At 39.0% G+C, this 22404-nt stretch overlaps 1 protein-coding gene across 1 annotated transcript in view; it reads left to right on the plus strand.

Moving 5' to 3' along the window:
• The first annotated feature begins 1143 nt into the window (after nucleotides 1-1143).
• The window catches only part of CCDC93 (coiled-coil domain containing 93), a 249195-nt gene continuing 227934 nt past the window's right edge, over nucleotides 1144-22404 (plus strand). Inside the window, exon 1 of the mRNA XM_070731005.1 lies at nucleotides 1144-1147. The gene's annotated coding sequence lies outside the window, so the exon portion shown is untranslated. The remainder of the gene's footprint in view (nucleotides 1148-22404) is intronic.

A 22404-nucleotide genomic window follows, 5' to 3' on the forward strand; every position in this document is an offset into this window, starting at 1 on the left:
TAAAGTTGGTTTCTCAATTGTAACTCCAAAGTGTATAGAAATCTGAAAAAAGGTAAGCGTTTATTTTTATCACTTGGTATTTTTACATTCATTTTAACTTTTAATCTTTTTTAATTTATACTTTCTTATTATAAGCTAAATTTGCATTTATTTTTAACCCTATTTTTTAGAGGGAGAGACAAGTACACTGGAGTCTTTTGTACCTTTCGGAAATGCAGCAGAAGTAATAAACCCTATTATGACAATGTTCTCATAATTTTACTTGGAAGTATGATCTCTCATATATTGAGTTTGGCTTTGTATCCATAATTGATGATGAAGTGTGTTATTCATGGAGATGTACTGGTTAAGAAGCAATTTCACAATCAAAGTTTAAGAGATATTTACATGCAAAACATATAGAAATACATTTAAAATCAAACTCAGCGTTTGAAAGAAAGAGTGTTGAATTAAAACGCAGTCAGAAAGGTCTGTTCAATATTTAACACAGTGCTTTGCAGTTTTTTAACAAACTAGCACTTTGGGTTGCTAACACTAAAAATCACACACAATTGCCAAGACGTTAGTCAAAGACTGCATCAAATATGTTTGCTTGGAAATGTTGGGTGAATCTTCAGCAAAGAAAATGTATACCATAGTCGAAAGACAGCATCTCAATCTATTCAGGCTCCTGTGAGCCGCCCTGAGTCTTCAGAGAAGGGCGGAATACAAATCTAATAAATAATAATAATAACTGGATAATGATACAGAATACCTGTTGTGTGTGTCCCTTGTCAGCCTCAGGAAGTATCAGATTCTGAGGATGAGGAAACAGAGACTTTAGCTTACCCTGATTTAAGAAGGTTGTCAGAAGGCAGTGGGGACCAGAGCTAGGAGACAATGATTTAGAAGTTAGCATGGAAAGTAGTTCATCTTCAGATAATGGGGGAATAACAGACAGCCCATGGGTGAATCCTAGGTTCAAAAGATTCACAAAACAAAGAGAAGAAATTCTGGGGGGAAAGTTTTGAATCTGCAAGTGTTAGAATTGTGTAAATAACTAAGGTGTCACTTCCTGAAATCTAGCAGAAAAGAATGTGCTTTTGGACAACCTGCGTATTTGAAATATGGCTTGAATCATAGCCCTGGAAAAAGTGATCTTTTGATAAACTATGACAGAATGTGCTAATTTAGATTAACTAGAAAACCAAGTAGAGCCTTTTTAGCATCGATAAGAATCCTTTGCTTAGAGAGAGATTTGCTTCTTCAGTTTTTGAGCTTGGAATGTGAAATGCATTGTAAAAGTATTTATTTTGCATGATCTCACAACTCTGCTTGTAATTGTTGCTACTGATATTCTGTGTAAGAGAGAATAAAGGATTTGTTTATTTGAAGATCAAAGCCTTGGGAAAAGATTTGTGGATTGCCTTAGTTGGACCAGAACAATACCAGCTCATAGAATAAATAAATCTTGCAAAATAATTTTAATTGCAACTTAACAATGCACAGGTGTTGCTAACATGACAGTTTTTATAGTAGATATCTGAAAATGATGTTGATGTGAAGTTTTTTTTTCTGCTCCATTGTCAACAAACACAGCTGTATAAAACTATGAACAGTACCAATACCGACCAATATGGTCTGAAGCTTAGGCTTTATGCCAGTTCTAATGGTGCAACTCCAATGACAGGAAAGCATGTTGGAGTTGTTATCCAGATGAAGGAACTTGAGCCAGTATGTACATGCTGCTTTCTTCATTGAGAATAATCTTACTATGAAAAAAAAGCACCAGCTGAACTAAACAGTGTGCTTAGTGATGCAGTAAAAACTGCAATTATATAAAGGCTATTGTGTTAAATTCAAGACTATTCTCTTTATTATTTGAAAACTGGTCATAAGCAACTGTTATTGCATGCTAAAGTAAAATAGTCATTGAGGTGAAAAGCTCTGTTGAGAATGTTTCAACAACAGTATCATCTCTTAATATTTCTGCAAGATAAGATGGTTTGATCCCAATCCTTTAAAGTTGTGAATCTTTAGACAAAGAAAGAGACCGAGAGACAAAGACAGACACTTGATATCTTCAGTATTTTTAATATTTCCATGCAAAAAAGAAACACAACCTTCAATTGCAAACAAAGGGCAAAAGTGAAATTTAGAAACTTGGAAGAAAAGAGCTCAAACAACAATATGGCTATATTTTTAAATGTTCATGCTAATGAAGAAGGTTATTTCTCTTAAAAGCATAGAACCAAATAAAATTAACTGGAGTTTTGTTTTTTCCAAGAAGCTTCCATAAACAAATGTTTTCTTTTGAAGCCCCCTTCTTGGCGCTTATTTCTACAATCCTCAGTGAGTTATGGATGACTGGCTGGGAAGGAAATGATAATTACAAAAAGCTGTAATTATGTACTGGACCAAGACTTTCAGGTTGGACAATATTGTTTCAAGTAAACCCGAGCCTTGGCACATCACAAATGGATTTTACGTGAAAAGAAGGTAGCGAAGGAGATATAATTAATCACTGAGAAAAACATGCTTCCTCTTATCAACACACTATCTACCGCTCTTTTCCAACAGCAAGACTCTCTGTAAGAAAATTATACTGGTTCCTTACTGGCTACAACAATAAACACTGCTATATTGAAAAAGCAATACCTGCATGTTTATTATTGTTCTGTCCAAACCCCTAAACCACAGGGGGGCAATTTCATTTTTAATGGGGGCAATTGGAATGTTGTTTAAACCTAGTTAATGACCTTTTAGGCTTCCTCTTATATATCATGGGGAGGGGAGGCCTCAGGATTTTAGAGATGCTTAGGTGGGGCATGGCCAAAAAAGGTTGGGAACCACTGGTCTAGACCAATGTTTCCCAACCTTGGCAACTTGAAGATATTTGGACTTCAACTCCCAGAATTCCCCAGCCAGCATTCTCTGGCTGGGGAATTCTGGGAGTTAGGTTAGGTTAGGTTAGGTTTATTGGATTTATATGCCGCCCCTCTCCGCAAACTCGGGGCGGCTCACAACAATAATAAAAAACAGTACAGTACACAATACCAAATCCAATGCCCACCCATCCAGATTCCAATTGAAATTAATAATCTCATAAAAAAACAGTATATATAAAAAACAGGCACACAGTCAATCAATCAACAAAACAACATGGGCAAGGGGGAGGTGTTTTAGTTCCCCCATGCCTGACGGCAAAGGTGGGTCTTAAGGAGTTTACGAAAGGCAGGGAGGGTGGGGGCAATCCTAATCTCAGGGGGGAGCTGGTTCCAGAGGGTCGGGGCCCCCACAGAGAAGGCTCTTCCCCTGGGTCCCGCCAGACGACATTGTTTAGTCGACGGGACCCGGAGAAGGCCAACTCTGTGGGACCTAACCGGTCGCTGGGATTCGTGCGGCAGGAGGCGGTCCCGAAGATATTCTGGTCCGGTGCCATGAGTTGAAGTCCAAATATCTTCAATTTGCCAAGGTTGGGAAACACTGGTCTAGACCACCCACCTATCAGAAAAAAAGTCCACACTCTCATGGGATGATACTTAAAATGTGATATTGCTAACATAACGTTCAGATAAAAAACTAGTTAAATAGATCCAAATTTAATTTAGTCCATACTGGCATTATTCCCAGCTTAATTGCCTCTAAGAAAGGAACAGGTCCTGGGCCGGAAGCCAAAGCTCAATTAGGGGAATTCCTGTGAAGTTATTCTGTCAGTCAAACAGATTTACTGTTCCCAGTAGTGTTTTTTTCAGATGATGAGATTACATGACAATGACCTTACATTGGTTAGAGTGATCGGCAAGCAAAGTGTTTCTTGAACTCCAGAGCTCCCACATGGCCATGACTTTTACAAACATTGTTCGCCATGCCTAGTTATCCCCAGGCTATCTCTTATATAGTGACAAGGCATGGCCAAGTGTTCCCTAAAGCTATGAATGCCAAGACCCCATTCTTTTCAGATATTTTTGTCTAAACATAAATCTTCTGACTCTGGCATCTAACATGGGCTCGCCCTCTAATTCATCTTTCTCCTCTGAGGGGTACTACAGTCTCTACTTGATGCTCAGTTTCTAACTTCCCCTCACTCTCACTTTCAGACTCAGGTGACAAGAACACTGGCTAGGATACCAATGCGCATCTGTCTCCTGGTCCTCGAAATCTGTGACCAGCTGAGCCAGATGTGGACCAGTCACAACAACTATGTATCTATATTAAAGGGATAATATTGGTGCCATTTACAAAAACATAAAAATGTAAGCTTTGCATAGTTCCCATGTGGTATCGATTTGGATAAAAGCTAGATTTCCTATCTTTTTCCTGTTTATCACTTGTTTTTATCTTATGATTAATGATTGTAACAATGATTTGTGATCTATGACCTATTACTTTGTTGTTTGTATGTAGACTGAGTGTTTATGGACCATTCCGCTCCATTCTGTTCTGTTCCATTCCGCTCTACACTGTTCTTCATTTACGATAGTAAAATAATTGCAGGGACACTGGCAGAAGGAACAATTTCTCTTTTCTCTTGCTTCTCCTTCTGAACTTTCTATCAGTTCAAGTAATGGAGACCAGAGATCCATGGTACTTGTTCATTTACAAAAATTCTAGCCCGAAGGGATATGTGTATTGCCTACAGAATGAGAACACAGTTAATTATATGGTACAAACAAAATGTTTAATTGCCTAGATTTGAACTGGCCATATAAATGAAAGCAGAGGAATTTTTAAAAAAAGGTTGCCAATTTTTTTTTTAAAGCACCTTGAGAGAATAGGCAGAATACTTTCAATGGCCAAAGTTGGCTAGGGATGAATATAAAATATCTCTTGACTGGACTTCTGTTTCTTTCTTCATATCCCATAAGTCTGACTGACAATCCATTTTAAGCCATGCTAAGACATTGGATGAAGTTCTGGTTTCATTTGGCACCATGCTGCTTGTGCAATTTATCATGGGGATTGTGATGGCATTTGCTTTACATTTCATATGCTAATTGAAGTTCAAATCTACAATGGCCACATTAAATTTGTTTGCGAGCCCTAGTCAGGCAAAAAATAATGAGCATAAACATTCTTCTGGTTGTCCAAGAAACAATTTAGGAATGATGCTATCAATCTATTATGGGGAATCTCGGAAGAAATCATAGGAGGACATAAGACAAGTCAAGTTTTCCAGCTCCTAGATGACAGATTCTATTGGAATAGAAACTTGAATAAATCTGTCCCCTGGTATTGTTGAGGGTACAAGTATGACAACACGAAGAAACCACATTATTTAGATACAATAAAGCTAATCAAATCCCTAGCTGATTAGGATACTCAACTAGTCTTCCTATTGAAATGTGACTTGTAACATGTTTATCACAAAAGTGCTTTTTCAAGAGGCAACTGGACTTTCTGGTTTTTCTTCAGAGCTGAAGAAGCTTATTGGATGTGAAACATCTTCAAAGGAAAAAAACAGAAAGTCCAGTTGTCTCTTGAAAACACCTTTGGAACAACCATGACCTGAATGACTGAGAATCTCCATAGACAAGTAGTTGGAGGCAGGATTTTAGAGAGAAGAAAATATGAATTAAAAATGAATATTGTTTCAATAAGATCAAAATAATTTCAAAAGGATAATTAAAACTCTAAATTAATGTATTCACGTCTATTACCTGATGAGCATAATTAGCAAACAGTACATAATGACAGCAAATAATTGTTCCCTTTTCTACTTGTTAGGGAATTATAATGACTATATTTTTACACAAACAGTTTAAAGCGCCATTGCATTTACCAGCTATATTTACCTAGGAAATGGTTGTCTGTCAATATCAAAGTAACAAAATGTTTAAGCACAGCACCAAACAATTCTAACAGGAGACAAATTTTGAGCAGTAGATTCTAAAGCAATTCTTGGATATTGCTACTTTTGTGACAGAATCCAGGAAAACAAATGTCAACATTTCATCTTCTTGCTAGTTTAACTCATTGTCACAACATTCTATCATTGTGCTTCTTATCACAATGAATCTCTTTGTGTGCATATACATGTGTGTGTGCACTTATGTGCGCACAAGTCCAAAACTCTGAAGACTACACCTTTGGTCTCAGTGGCCAACCCTGATTAGATCTTGTAACCTTATCCTGGGATACATATACAGTGGTACCTCTACTTAAGAACTTAATTCGTTCTGTGACCATGTTCTTAAGCAGAAAAGTAGAAGCAATTTTTCCCATAAGAATCAATGTAAAAGCATATAATGTGTTGAAACCCATTAGGAAAGAAATAAAAACTCAGAATTTGGGTGGGAGGAGGAGGAGGAAGAAGAGGAGGAGGAGGACAGTCACTGCCAAAAGAAGAAGGTGAGGTGAGAGGAATCAAAAAAAGCCAAAACCTTTACGGCTTAAAAAAAAAGGGACTCTGAGGTGGCAAGGAGCACACGCCTCCCATACACGTGACACAAGGCTGCCCCCATACACTGTGCCAGAGAGAGAAATGCAGGCAGGCAAGAGGGGGAACCTCCTGCTCCTTTTACCAAAAGGCGGTGACTGCTGCTGCTGCTACCTGCATCCTCTTCCTTCCGCAGTCTGCATTGGTTGCCAATCAGTTTCCGGTCACAATTCAAAGTGTTGGTTATGACCTATAAAGCCCTTCATGGCACTGGACCAGAATATCTCCGGGACCGCCTTCTGCCGCACGAATCCCAGCGACCAGTTAGGTCCCACAGAGTTGGCCTTCTCCGGGTCCCGTGAACTAAACAATGTCGTTTGCCGGGACCCAGGGGAAGAGCCTTCTCTGTGGCAGCCCCGACCCTTTGGAACCAACTCCCCCCAGATATCAGAGTTGCCCCCACCCTCCTAGCCTTTCATAAGCTCCTTAAAACCCACCTCTGTCGTCAGGCATGGGGGAATTGACATGTTCCCTCCCCCTAGGCTTATAAAATTTATGCATGGTACGCTAGTATGTATGATTGGTTTTAATTTGTGGTGTTTTTTAAATTTACTTAAATATTAGATTTGTTTTACATTGTATTGTTATTGCTGTGAGCCGCCCCGAGTCTGCGGAGAGGGGCGGCATACAAATCTGATTAAACTAAACTAAACTAAACTAAACTAAACTAAAAGGCTCCTCTGGCAGCCCAGAAAAGCTCAAGATGGTCGTGATTAAAGGGGGAATGGCAGGAAACTGGCTGGACCTTCGTGCCGCTCTCAAATTTCCTGGGAAATTTTTCCATGTTCTTGAGTAGAAAATGGTTCTTAAGAAAAGGCAAAAAAATCTTGAACACCCGGTTCTTATCTAGAAAAGTTCTTAAATAGAGGCATTCTTAAGTAGAGGTACCACTGTACTTGTAATTCCTTTGTGTGTGAAAGTAAGCCCATTGAGGAACATGGGAACATACTGATGTACTAGAACCACAAAGGAAAAAAATGGCAATATTATAGTTCATTAGTTATAATTTAACCTCATGCCTGCCTATATGAAAGGCTCAAGACATCACTGCTTTGTGAATTCCTTTTTTATACAATTTTAATGCATGGATCAAACTAGTTATTAGACTAATTATCTATCAATTGTCTATCACTATGATAGGCAGTAGCCACCTTAGTTTTATACAAGTATTTCTAAGCCCTGTCATCCAGGGCATCAGCAAGAGAGGATGGAAGAGTCCAACAATGTCAAAATAGCAGGTGCAAACAATCAAACCTCCACACATTGAAAAGGGGCAGGGCTCTGATTACCTGGTTGCATCCATCATTTTTATATTGCTGACTTTATCTGCAGACACTTGTAAACGGAAGTGAAAGAGATGAGAAAGGGCATCCCTAGGAAGCTCTAAATCAGCAGTGCCCAACATGTTTCTTTCTCTCCTGCAGGTCAGTAGTATCTGGTGTGGCTTTTGTTAATTTTTAATCTTATTACTGTATTTCAGGAGCAGGTTGCTCAAAGTTTGACATGATTCCAGGGATACATACACTCACTAAACAAACAAATAGAGTCCAATATTCATTTTCCATTCGTTTTATGAAATTTTAAGAGGATATTGCCATTTTTATTGGCATTATAACCTTCTTGTATAAGCATTCAAAATGGCTAACAACATTTCTAAAGAAAATATGTTTTGAACCTAACATCTAAACATCTAACCACTTAACATCTAAACATTACTTAATAATTAAAAGGGTGATGAAAAGGACTAGTCTTAGCCAATTTCCTAAAAAGCAGAGTGCAGCTGCACCTTCAAAAAGGAAGTACCCCACAATTTTGATAGTATCTCCAATTCTAAATAGGGCCCATGATTACTTGGCAATATTTACAAAGATTAGATGGATCATTTTAGGTGGTGGGGGGGGAAAGAACCTATATGGTGAAATAGTTTTGGAAAGAATTAATTCAGTGAGGAACAACATGAGATAATTCAGAATACAGAATACAGAGTGAAATAATGTGAAACTGAAAAAAGAACAATGTAATCTTGGCCTGCAGTACAGAGTTCTTAGGAAGATCAGAAGGAAAGGGTAAATTAATATATAATTTAAGAACTTTATTCTAGAAAATCTATCAAAATTTATGTTGATATTTTGAAACATAAAATATGCTGGCACTTATTCCAGACCCCATAACATTAGCATGAGCATTATTTTAATCAATTTTTGCACTGAAGAAAATATGCTGCATGTATAATTAAATGATTGTATTGTATTGTACAAATAACCATGTAATGACATCATTAGAAATTCTTGGTTTTTCATGGTAATACCAAACTTAATTGCCATGTAATCTGAAGAAAGCAAGCAAGGTTGTGATTATTCTGTAAGCCAATTTAATTACAGAGAAACAGATTGGCTAGTTGTTCCTTGTACAAAATACACATTCATGAAAAGGGAGTCAATAAAGGAAATATTAATTTACCATTGGAAGAAAGTGTTTATTTTTTTTTTAATGGTTGAATGACACACACACTTTAACAGGAGAAAACCCAGTTATAAGATTCATGAAGGGACAAATACTCAGGATAGAAAATAACACACCTTTTCTCCAGGAACCAATGAAGTAGCAAATATTCACCTGTGCCAGATATATTCATCCTTCCCCAATGGGGTGCCTCAAGAGACCTGTTTTATTTCCACATTTCAAGTATGGATATAATATAAAATTTAGACATGTGATTAGGTTTGAATTGTGAATGATTCCCAGAAGTTCTTGAGAAGACTCTTCTGTCTGGAACCCACACCACATCTCAGACATCAACACTATCGAAAACGTCCAAAGATATTTCACCAGAAGAGCCCTTCACTCCTCCACTCGAAACAGAATACCTTACGAAAATAGACTAACTATCCTGGGTCTTGAAAGCTTAGAACTGCGGCGCCTAAAACACGATTTAAGTATTGCCCACAAGATCATATGCTGCAATGTTCTTCTGGTCAACGACTACTTCACCTTCAACCGCAACAACACAAGAGAACGCAACAGATTCAAACTTAATATCAACCGCTCCAAACTTGACTGTAAGAAATATGACTTTAACAATCGAGTTGTCGAAGCGTGGAACTCATTACCGGACTCAATAGTGTCAACTCCCAACCCTCAACATTTCTCCCTTAGACTCTCCACGATTAATCTCTCCAGGTTCCTAAGAGGCCAGTAAGGGGTGTACATAAGTGCACTGATGTGCCTAACGTCCCCTGTCCAATTGTCTTTCCTTTTCTCATATATCTTATATATTCTCTCCCTCTCATCTACGTCTCTTCTTTTTTACCTACTATCCTTATATATATTACTTAATGTCTATTTTCTCCCATATGTATTGTATATTGGACAAAGAATAAATAAAAATAAAATAAATAAAAGACAACCTTGTGATTTTGAGCAGAAGAGCTTGTGATATGATATAATTCAAGATTTTTATCTCTCTAACCCAGGTGTGTCAAACTCATGTCATCATGGTGACATCACATAATGTATTGGGACTTTTTCCCCCTTTGCTAAACCAGGCAGGGGTGGGGCCAACACATGACGCATCCAGCTTACGGGCCATGAGTTTAACTGCCCTAACCCTATGCAGTGATTCAGCCTGCTGATAGAAAGCTTAAAAAGTTAATTAAAGCTCCTAATCATGTGGAGGAATCTCCACAAGTTCAAGAAATATGAGCAGAAGCTCAATTCAGAGTTCTAAGCTCCACTGAGAAAGTATGAAGGCAGCAGTAATGGATCATTGTGGTTATCAATTGATTAAATGTGTTAATATAGCAACTTTTATTATTGCTCAGTTTACCTTGGTTGGTCCCTAGGCATTATATGCACATGTTATAATTCTTATAAACTCATTGAAGTTATTTCATCTTAGATGTTCAGTGGAAGAAGTAGCAAAACTAGTGTCTTTTTTTTAACCATTCTCCTGCAATCTTAGTGATATTTATCCTTAATTGTGTTTAAGAGTTGTTTCTATAGTTCTTAGTTGTTTATTTTGTTATATGCTGTCCAGTGACATGTTTGTATAAATATTTGCTCAAATATTTTTTTAAAAAACTTCATTGGGAAGGGAAGAAAGCATTTAACAGCAATAACAGTAACATATAAAGACAAAGTGCTTGCAGCAGACAAAGAATAAAGGTGAAAAAGGAAATAGTAAGATGGTTAATTTTATTGGTAAGAATAATATGTTTGATACAGCCACAGATTATTGGATATTCTGTATAGAGACCCTTGGACGTGACCATGTTCTTTTTTTATTGTCAGTTTTATAGTGATATTGTTGTGAGCTGCCCCGAGTCTCCAGAGAGGGACGGCATACAAGTCTAATAAATAATAATAATAATAATAATAATAATAATAATAATAATTACCACCTGATTACTTCTCTCAATAAAAGAATATGCATGTATGTATGTATGTATGTATGTATGTATGTATGTATGTATGTATTTATGTATGTATGTAGTTTAGGGTTGAACTGTGGATTCCTTGCTGCTGTCTGAAATTGGTTATTTGCTTGCAGCTGTTTCTTTACCTGACTAGGTAACATCACCAAGTGCACTGTTGATGTTACCTGGTTAGGTAATGAAATGTCTGCAAGGAAACACTCAAGTTCAGACAGGGATTCCATTGATTATCTCTTTTGTAAGTAAATTTCCAGTACATTCGTGTAATTTCTATTTATGCTACAGATTCAACTCTATCTCTTTATAAGGAGCAAAATGTTACAATATACAGGTAGGTAAATTCTGCCCGCAATTGTTCAGTAACAGTTATTAATATATTTAGCTGTTTATTTTACTTTCTTTTAAAAAAATCTTATTTTATTCAATATGTTTCAACCTATCTGCCACTCCTAGACGTTGAGCCCACCCAGATGATGAAGAAGACAATGTTCATTCAGTGTTCAGATTCTCCATCATCTCTTTTATGCCCTACCTACATTTCCAAAAAATTACAGTCATACCATTAAAGCAAAATCCAACTCTCTTGAACCACTGGCTCAGATTTCCAGGTCTAGTAACATTTCTAAGTAACACAGATGACAGAAGGCTATAATTTCTCTCTTTCAATGTTCCATAGTCATTTTTCAGACTTAGAAAAACCACTGTCATCCTTATGTTTATCAGCTTATTTCATACCAAACGTTTACCTTGCTCTTAGGAAGGATCTTTTTTAAAAAAGCAAAAAAAAGCACCTTCTTAAAACATGTCACAAAAACAATACAAATCAAGCTAAATTGTGGCAGTAGTATGAGCTGTATTTAATAGCTCTGTGATATCTCTGCTTTTGCAGCAGTACTCAATGGGAAGCATTCAGGATTTCAAAGTTTTTTGTTTTTTTAAAAAAAAGCAGGGAGAGAGAAGAAGGAAACAAAAATGGGAGATGTAAATTTCTTTTCTGATACAAATATCTGGTGGAAAGGCTATCACCTTATACACAATAAGGAGGCTCTAATGAATCAATTCAATCTGATCATCATAATCATGGTTATCTCCAAAGTAGAAAATTAATTGGCTGAAGTTAAATATCCCCTTTACATGTCAACAAAATTGGTTTTTCTAGGGATTAAAGGATTAATGTGGTGTTAAGTCCCTAAAGAGGTTAAAACACTTTATTATTCATTACAAAGCATATAGATTGGGCTGTTATTATGTCACTGCTTTTCATTATATTGAAAATGAAGGGAGAAGAGACAAAAAAGCCAACACTTTTAAAGTGATAGGTACAGCTGAAATCCTACTTTTGAATGGTTCATTCTTTTTAAAATAAGAGTTCATAGGCACTATAACCCTAATACTGTATGTTGTGTTTGAAATGGTTTAAGCACAAGTACATTACATTTTTATATATCTTACTCTATGTTACAATAGCATATGGACATCTCTTTCTTCTCAGCCAGCAAATAGATGGAGAGCATTACAGTAGTCGAACCTCGAGGTGATGAGGGCATGAGTGTCTGTGAGCAGTGAATCCCGGTCCAGATAGAGTCGCAACTGGTACACCAGGTGAACCTGGCAAATGTCCCCCTCACCACAGCTAAAAGATTGTTCTCTAATGTAAGCTGTGGATCGAGGAGGACGCCCAAGTTGCAGACTCTCTCTGACGGGGTCAATAATCCCCCCCAGGGTAATGGATGGACAGATGGAATTGTCCCTGGGAGGCAAAACCCACAGCCACTCCATCTTATCAGGGTTGAGTTTGAGTCTGTTGACACCCATCCAGATCCTAACAGCCTCCAGGCACCAGCACATCATTTCCACTGCTTTGTTGACTGGACATGGGGTGGAGATGTACAGCTGGGTATCATCGGCGTACTAATGATACCTCATCCCATGCCCCTGGATGATCTCACCCAGCGGTTTCATGTAGATATTGAATAGCAGGGGGGAGAGGACCGACCCCTGAGGCACCCCACAAGGGAGTAACCTAGAAGTCGACCTCTGACCCCCACTAACACTGACTGCGACTGACTGGAAAGGTAGGAGGAGAATCACTGAAGGACAGTGCCTCCCACTCCCAACCCCTTCAGCTGGTGCAGAAGAATACCATGGTCAAAGGTATTGAAAGCCACTGAGAGGTCAAGAAGCACCAGGACAGAGGATAAACCCCTGTCTCAGGCCTGCCAGGGATCATCCATCAATGCGACCAAAGCAGTTTCCATGCTGTAGCCGGGCCTGAAACCCAACTGTTGATGCCCTAGATAATCGGCTTCTTCCAAGGACCGCTGGAGTGCCAGCACCTTCTCAACAACCTTCCCCATAAAGGGAAGGTTGGAGACTGGACGGTAGTTATTAATCACAGCTGGGTCCAGGGAAAGCTTCTTGAGGAGGGGGCGCACAAGTGCCTCCTTGTAGGGAGCCGGGAAGGACCCCCTCCCCAAAGAAGCATTAACAATCTCCTGGACCCAGCTCCATGTCACCTCCCTGCTGGCCAAGACCAGCCAGGAGGGACACGGATCCAGCAGACAGGTGGTGGAGCTCACAGCTCCAATGGCTTTGTCCACTTCATCAGGTGTCACCAGATCAAACACTTCCCAGACAGATGGACAAGGACGGACCCCAGTCACCTTGACTGACTCGACTGTCTTGGTGCATATGCTCTCAGCGTACATAAAAGAAAAGATACATTTGTCAAGAATCATGGGGTACAATACTTAACAATTGTCATAGGGGTCAAATAAGCAATAGTTATGCAAATCACAGAAAAGCATAAGAAATGGTAAGCAAAAAGGAAAAAAAAATCTTGAACACAATTTCCCATTGTGTTATGAGAATAGCAATAGCAATAGCACTTAGACTTATATACTGATTCACAGTGCTTTACTAAGCAGTTTAAAGAGTCGGCATATTGCTCCCAACAATTGAGTCCTCATTTTACCCACATTGGAAGGCTGGAAGGCTGAGTCAAACGGGAGCCTGGTGAGATCTGAACTGCCAAATTGCAGGCAAACAGCAGTCAGCAGAAGTAGCCTGCAGTACCGCACTCTAACCAATGTGCCAGTGTAGCTCCTTGGATATTGGTGAATCTCATCAACAATATCCAAGAACAACTTTTCTGACCTTTCTCTTCTTTTCAACTTCTTCAGTCTTCCTTCATTTAGTGGACTCTCCTTAATTTATTTATTAATCTAATTTATATGCTGCCCAACTCCTCAAGGACTCTGGGAGACAAATAAGAACAATATTTAAAAGAACAATTTAAAAAAAATTACAAAACCCCAGTAAAAGCCATACATACTGTATCTCTCAATATCTCTCCTGGCTGAGTCTAGATGGTATCTCATTCGATCAATGGCCACAGGCCTCCTAGATAAGCCAGGTCTTTACAACTTTGTGGAAGGCCAATAGGGTGGGGACAGTACGGATAGTACGGATTTCTGGGGGCAGCTGGTTCCAGAGAGTCAGAGCCACCACAGAGAAAGCTCTTCCCCATGGCCCCACCAGTTGGCATTGTTTGGTTGATGGAACCTGGAGATGGCCAGCACCATGGTCATTGGGAGGTATACAGTAGGAGGCAGCACCAAAGACAGTAATATGTAGGGCTTTATAGGTGATGACTAACGCCTTGAATTGCATCCGGAGACTGATTGGGAACCGGTGCAGCTTGCAGAGAGTTGGTGTGATGTGGGTGTACCTAGGTGCACCCACAATAGCTCATACGGCTGCGTTCTGGACCAGTTAAAGTTTCAAAATGCTTTTCAGGTGTAGCTCCATGTAGAGCGCATTGCAGTAGTCATGCTGTGAGGTGATAAGGGCATGAGTGACCATTCAAAGAGCCGCTTGGTCCAGGCACTGACAGTTCAATATATGAAACCATAAGTATCCCACTACCTGTTCTGTCGAGCTCTCTGGTAGAATCTTCCCGAAAATGCTCAGATACAATTTCAGACACACACACGTTTGAAAATTCAAAACAATGTTCTTTATACCGAAGATGCAAATAAACGAAGCATTCTTTTTGTATAGCAAAGAGCACTCATCTCCAAATAAACTGGTAATTTGTACAAGTCCCTTATCAGTTTTGTGATACTTAGCTTGCAGCTGTGAGGCAATTCACAGTCCTTCTTTCACAAAGTGAAACACGCTTTGCTCTGCTTTAGTTTCAACGCAGAGAAAAATCAGCACACAAAGGTCAAAGTCAGCAAAGCAGTCAGGAAACACCACGATCAGATAATCCTCCACAATGGCCAAACCCACTGGCTGCTCTTTATAGCAGCCTCACTAATTACCACAGCCCCACCCAACCACAGGTGGCCTCATTTTCTTTGATAATAATCTCTCAGTTGTTGCTGCCTATGCATCGCTCTCTGCATGCTTGGCTGTATCATTAACTCTTGTTCTGAATCCAAGGAGGAGCTAGATAATTGATCTCCTTCTGAGCTGTCTGCCACACTCTCCTCCTTCCTGTCACTCATGTCTTCTTGGTCAGAGGAGCCTTCACCAGCAGATTCCACCGGGAGCAAAACAGGCCTGCAGCATGTGGATGTCTCCCCCACATCCACAGTCCTTGGGGCAGGCACTGGGCCAGAGCTAACCACAACACTACCCAGTATGTGTTTGGTAAGCAATCAAATCATATTAGGAACCATTAATATAAATTGTAAGGATACAAGCAACAAAGTTGCTGTCATATATCCATTTTGGGAGGAGATGCAATAATATGCAATAATCTCTGGAGAAGATAACAGAAATAACCTTGAATAAGATACATGGTGACTTTTAGCAAAACACAAGAATAATCCGGGAAACTGGAAAGTGTGAAGGAAAACCCCTTAAAATTCCCCTAGACTGTCAGGTTTTCAAGGTTCTATTACTGAAGTTTTATATCAATAAAACAGACTCCTGGTGTTTCTTGGTGAAACAAGAATGAACACACTGGCTTGATAACATCAAAACTGATACAAAGAGGAACATCCAACAACCGAAAGGAGCTGTGCTTGACAAGGAAGCATGGAGAGCACTTGCCTCTATAGTCGCTAAGAGTTGGACACGACTGAATGGCCTACAGAGGTGTTTCTTTTAGTATCTGTTTCTAACCTTTGCCTTGAAAATAGTTACCATCAAAGCTTTTTTTTTTACCCCGTGAATGTTCACATACAGTAGAATTGCTACTCTAAAGGCTACTTTGCAAGAAAACTAACTCTCTTACAACTGCCTGCGTCTCATCAAATAGAAAGTACGTGTGGTGAACAGGGCCTTTCTTAGTTTTTTGAAATAAACAAATATTGTTTAGAAAAAAGAAGTATACATGGAAAATGTTATAACACTGTATCAAACTGACAACAGATAAATCATGCTTTTTTAAAATAAAAAAGGTGGGGTTGGGGGTTTGATCTGCAGAAAGGCAAACATCAGAACCTTTAATATCTTTAGGGAAGTATCACAAAATATGAAGGATTAATTCATGAGCTAATATATTTGAATCAACTTCTTCCGTCACTGTCATTGCTTCTTTAAATTACTTCTGTATATATGTAAAATGAGAACAAGAATGAGGGAGAGAGGTAGACTCCTTTCAATGTGCCCTCAAATACAAGCTTGAGCAGAATATAATGTGAAAGAGTTTGTCAGTGAAATGGCAAAAGACGGTTTCACTTGAATTCATGAATAAAGTTGCAGTCCTATGCACATTTATGTGTGTAGCGATAGAGGTCATGTAGAGGTTTGTGCAGCAAACAGCCTACCTCAAATATCTGCATGCCTCAAATATCTACATGATCTCACCCAGTTCACATCACCAGGATGATGTAGGACACTACCCCAGGCTGGTACATGATCTCACCTAGTTTGCATCAACAGGATGTCCTTATCCAGGGAGTTGGACCAGAAGACCTTCAAGATTCCAACCTGATGATTTATGACATTCTGAAAAAAAGTGATTCTGGAGACATATTTGTTTTTGGTTGTCCAGGTTTTAAAACTGGTACAGTCATACAAAAAATGTGATTCACTTCTCATCCCCATGAACCAGAGACATGTGTCTCCTTGAAGGTCAAATTACAGCTTTTGTTTGTAATTTGATAACTTGCTATCATATAAATGGTTGAATAATAGTTGAGCCAAACATAATTAATAAAAAACACAGAGCCCTCCCTGTAAACCCAATTCCTCGTGCTTTATCTTAAACATTCAAAGCAAAAGGTTTTTTGGTAAAATGGGCTTTCTAAATTAAGCTTTATAAAAGGCTATAGTCAAGTAGACACCATTTCTTGGTTATGCAGAACATAAACATAACTGAATTCTGTATGAAAATAAATTAGCCATATTACTGATTAATTGACAAATGCTAAACTAAAAAATATATTTGTTATGCAGTCATTCAGAGGGTTTTGCAGCCAGTTCACACCAGTTCAAGTGAACCAGTGGTGAAAATTTTGAGCAGTTTGGAGAACCAGCAAATCCCACTACTCGCTGCCCCACCACCACACATACCTTACCCACTCGCCCCACTCTCCTGCTTGCCATTCGCCCAGGCACTTCTCATCTCCCTTCCTCGGTATAGTAGTTTGGCTACTTGGTTGTGTTGACCACACATTCTCTGTGGGCCAGCCAGCTTGCCTTCCTTCCCATCCAGTGCCCACAGCCCACCTGAGCAGTTCTGATTGGGTAAGCCTGCAAATCGCGGCCTAGCTAGCTGCCTCCCACCATCCCACATAGTACCACCAGCTTGCCTGCCTTTGTTGCAGCCTACCACACCAGCCACACAGCCCAACTGATATCCATGCCTCACCTGTTCTGCTCACTGTGGGTGCCTGCAAAGGTAAGGTTCTCACCTGAAGGTCTGCCTCGAGGGGACATGGCAAGGCTCGGCCACCTTTTGGGCCTGGCTCTCACCAATTGCCATCCTTCTGCCCGCATGCCTCCCACTCTCCCTTTGCCTTGGATTCGGGCTGCACCAGTCCCTGGTTCCGGCCTTCCTGGGGACCTCCTCCTGCATGCCGCCCATTCACCCTTCACCCTTCACCATACATTATGCCATTTGCCCTCCTTCAGACACCCTGCTTCCTCGCCCACAACTGCTCTTTCTTTGTCCCATGACCTTTCCTTTCTCCCACGGATGTTGGCAGAGGGGAAGGCCAGCCAGGGCTGAGCCATCACTTCTCAGCTTCCTGCCAGCACACATCTCACTCACTCCCTGTTAGATTGGAGAATAATATTTCAAGAACAGCACTCTTTTTCTCTCATTGGAGATGTCGTGGAGATCGCTTGCCTGTAGGAAGATTGGAAACCGGGACATGTACACCTTCCAGGTTTCTTTCTTGGCATTGAACAGTTCCAGGGCTTGTGCCATTGCGGATTGCATATTTTGTCGTGTTGGATTTGCATGTGGTGTCGCTGTACTCTTCTTTGCCAGTGTCAGATTGGAGGATAATGGAGGACCACATTGTTGCTTTCACTCTATTTATTGTGGTTAAGTTGGAACATACCTCAAAGTAATATATGAGCAAGTATACATCTACAAGAATAAGAAGTGGCTGTGTGCAACTTGCAGTTCTTTTAAAAAGTTTTTTCCTGTGTAGGCGCAGCTTGACAGCCGCTTGAATTTTGCTGGTTGCATCTTAGCCAATCTGCGGCTGGCATGCAAATGGAAGGGTATTAGAATACACAACACTCCTCTTGTCACAAGATACCTATAGCCACCTCCTCTTTTTTTGGTGCAAGAAGCCTCCAGATACTGCTCTTTGCTGGCATGGATCTTGACCATGTAGCTGAATGGTCTAATAACTGGCAACTTCAAATCTCAGCCAAGAAATGCTCTGTCTTACACATTGGCAAAAAGAATCATAACACAAAATACAAACTTGGTGGAAATGAACTTGTAGACAACCCTAACTCTATCAAAGACCTTGAAGTACTCATATCCAATGACCTAAGTGCCAGAGCCCACTCTAACAACATTGCAAAAAAGGCAATAAGATTTGTTAATCTAATCTTACCTGGCTTCTTCTCCAAAAATATTGAACTGATAAGAGCTTACAAAACTTTTGTCAGACCAATTCTAGAATACAGTTCACCTGTATGAAACCTGCATTGCATATCATACATAAATACAATCGAGAGAGTTCAGAAATATTTCACAAAAAGAATCCTTCACTCCTCCTCTCACAACAAAACACTTTACTCCACCAGACTTGAAATATTGTGATTAGACAATTTACAACTACGTCGCCTCCAATCTGATCTAACAGTAGTTCATAAAATCATATACTAAAATGTCCTTCTTGTTAGTGACTACTTCGCCTTCAACAACAACACATGAGTACGTAATATATTCAAACTTAACATTAACTGCTCCAAACTAGATTGCAGAAAATATGACTTCAGCAATAGAGTGATCATCACCTGGAACGCATTACCTGATTCTGTGGTTTCTTCCCCAAACCCCAAAATCTTTAACCTCAGATTGTCTACAATCTGTCCCCTTTTCTAAGAGGTTTATAAGGGATGTGCATAATGCATAAGCGCACCATTGTGCCTACTGTCCCTGTCCTACTTTCTGATTGCCTTCTTTTATAATTACTTACTACTTACGTTATGTTATACAAACTACAACCCTATGCTTGTTCAAACAAACAAACAAACAAACAGCTTCCAGTTGCTTCAACTGGCTCAGTTGTGGCTGGGAAAGAACAGTGACTGTAGGCTGTTTGCACTGGCAAAGAGGTGGCAGCTTCAGATGTTTTAGGACATTTTCTAGGCTCGAAAATGGCCCCCAAATGCCCCCAGTCACTGCTCTTTCCCAGCCAGAACTGAGTTTGTTTGTTTGTTTGTTTGTTTGTTTGTTTGTTTGTTTGTTCTACATGAAACACAGCAGATAGAGACACCCCATTTTCAGCATCCATTCAGCTGTCTGCACTGCACTGCGCTGGATCGCAATGGGTGGGAGAAGAAAAAAGGCCACTCAGTCCATATCATATCTATTCCCCAGCACGACAGAAAGTAGTGATCCTCTTCCCTAGCCATGTGTTTTCAAGCCCGGGCTTTTCCATATTGCATGCTTTTCATGCTTTTAGCCTGAGCAGTGTCAAAAAATCTGGGGAAAAAATGCTCCAAAAAGCTCAAAACAAAATGGCGATGCATTCACAGTGGCAGAAACTCAGCTCCTGTGTATGCACAGAAGGGGGGAAAAAACCCTGAAAAAATCCCCACCTCCCAAAAAATTTCCCCAAAATAAAAATGACCAAATTGGTTCCATGACATCATCGTGACATCACCAGCAGTTTGCTACCAGTTTGGATGAATAGGTGCAAAATGGTAGGAACCCACCTTTGACTACAACCTTTTATAGAATAAGGAAGAAAAACAAACAAACTAAAAGAAATAAAATAAAAATTTTAAAAGTGCAAAAAAAGAAAAAGAAAAGATACAAAGTGGCTTCTGGTCTTTTTTAAAGAAGTTGTAAGTACTGTATAATTATTTCCCCTTTCTCTAAAGTTACATGATAACTTTCTTTTTTCTACAGTATCTAATCATGAAAACTATAAAGCATGAGTTCATTTTTTCTTTTTTACACAAAAAGTCCATAAGCGGTTTTCAGTCAGCAATACATGTAGATAATGTCTTTTCTCTAATCAAACAAGTCAATCAGATTTGGCCATATCAACAAGCTCCGTCAACTTCACCAACCACTCCTCCATTGTAAATACAGTGTTCCCTCGATTTTCACGGGGGATGCATTCTGAGACCGCCCGCGAAAGTCGAATTTCCGCGAAGTAGAGACACGGAAGTAAATACACTATTTTTGGCTATGAACAGTATCACAAGCCTTCCCTTAGCATTTTAAGCTCCTAAATTGCAATTTCCCATTCCCTTAGCAATCATTCAGATTATTACTCACCCTGTTTATTTATTAAAGTTTATTAAAACAAATATTTATTAAAGGCAAACAAAAGTTTGGCAATGACACATGACATCATCGGTTGGGAAAAACCGTGGTATAGGGGAAAAAATTAATTAATATTTTTCAAAAACTTGGTATAGACTTTTCGCGAAGTTTGAACCCGCGAAAATCGAGGGAACACTGTATTGCCAAATCTTTCCACCCTTGGGCATACAATAATTTTGCTGCGGCTATCATGTATAAAAAACATGTTCCATGGCTCTTTTTCCAAATGTTTGCCATCAGTCCTAAGAGAAAAACTGCTTTGGAAAAATATTGTGCCAAAGAAAATATTTATCAAATTGCAAAAAAACAGCTTCTGGTAAACATTTTTTTTTCAGTAGAGATCAGTAGAGGCTAAATGAGAATTGAATAAACCATGTTTCTAGGCTGTTCGAACATCTTTATAGCTGCATTTTCTATAACACTAATAATATTTTAAAATGCAACTACTGTAATTAATTTTTCTAATCAATGTCATATATATACACTTTTGGTCAGTAAAGTGTGCTTGCCAGTATTTAAACACTTGTCTGATCTACTTTGGTTTCAAGGTCTAATTTAAATATATACTGCTCAAAACAATAAAGGGTACACTCAAATAACACATCCTAGATCTGAATGAATGAAATATTCTCATTGAATATTTCATGTGCGCAACTATTCCATTTGCACAACAGCATGTGAAGTTGATTGTCAATCAGTGTTGCTTCCTAAGTGGACAATTTCATTTCACAGACATTTGATTTATTTGAAGTTATATTCTGTTTTTTAAGTGTTCCCTTTATTTATTTATTTTAGCAATGTACTATTGTAGATTTGGCTAAAAAAAAAAAACACCCTAAGATTAATTTCATTCTCTCTGTCTCTACATACACAGACACACACATACAATTGGAAAATAACTGATTTAAACATTTAAAGCAAAGAGGATGCCTTTACAATAAATAGCTCTTTCCTAGACATTTCTGAGAAACTAAATACATCACAATTAAGAACATTCTGTCTGTGCATAAGCCTTAATAGTACTGTACACAGCTTGAAAGATGATGTGAAGAAGAAGGTGCCTAGTCTCCATTCATGGCTTATGGCCAAACAAGACAAGGCTCATTGTATCACGATCTGCTCATGTAGAGATCAAATCTCCATACAAATTCCCATCACTCTGTGGATATTTCAGTGGCGAGATGAGATTTAATAGGTGAATGTGCTGAAGTTTCCAAAGCTCTTTGGACAACTGCTATAAAATTCCTCATGATCTCTTTTAATCTACATTTTACTCCACAGGTCCAAGAAAGAAAGAAACAACCAAGCCATGTGTTAGAGAAAGAAACAAGTAAGTTCCAGCATCTATGTTTTAATTTTGTTGTCTGTGAATGCCCTGAAAAATATATAGTGTGATATAAATCAAATAGGATATGCAATATGATACCCACTTCATCCTTCCTGGCTTTACAGTCTATAAATTTAGTTGTTGCTGTTTTGGAGGATTGCATAGAAGGACTAAGCTTTATAATTTAACATATGCAGAATCAGTGCCCAGCTACCTGGATGTTTGCCAATGGATAAGATTACAC

The sequence above is a fragment of the Erythrolamprus reginae genome, chromosome 1 (genome assembly GCF_031021105.1).
Source record: "Erythrolamprus reginae isolate rEryReg1 chromosome 1, rEryReg1.hap1, whole genome shotgun sequence".
Taxonomy (NCBI): Eukaryota; Metazoa; Chordata; class Lepidosauria; order Squamata; family Dipsadidae; genus Erythrolamprus; species Erythrolamprus reginae.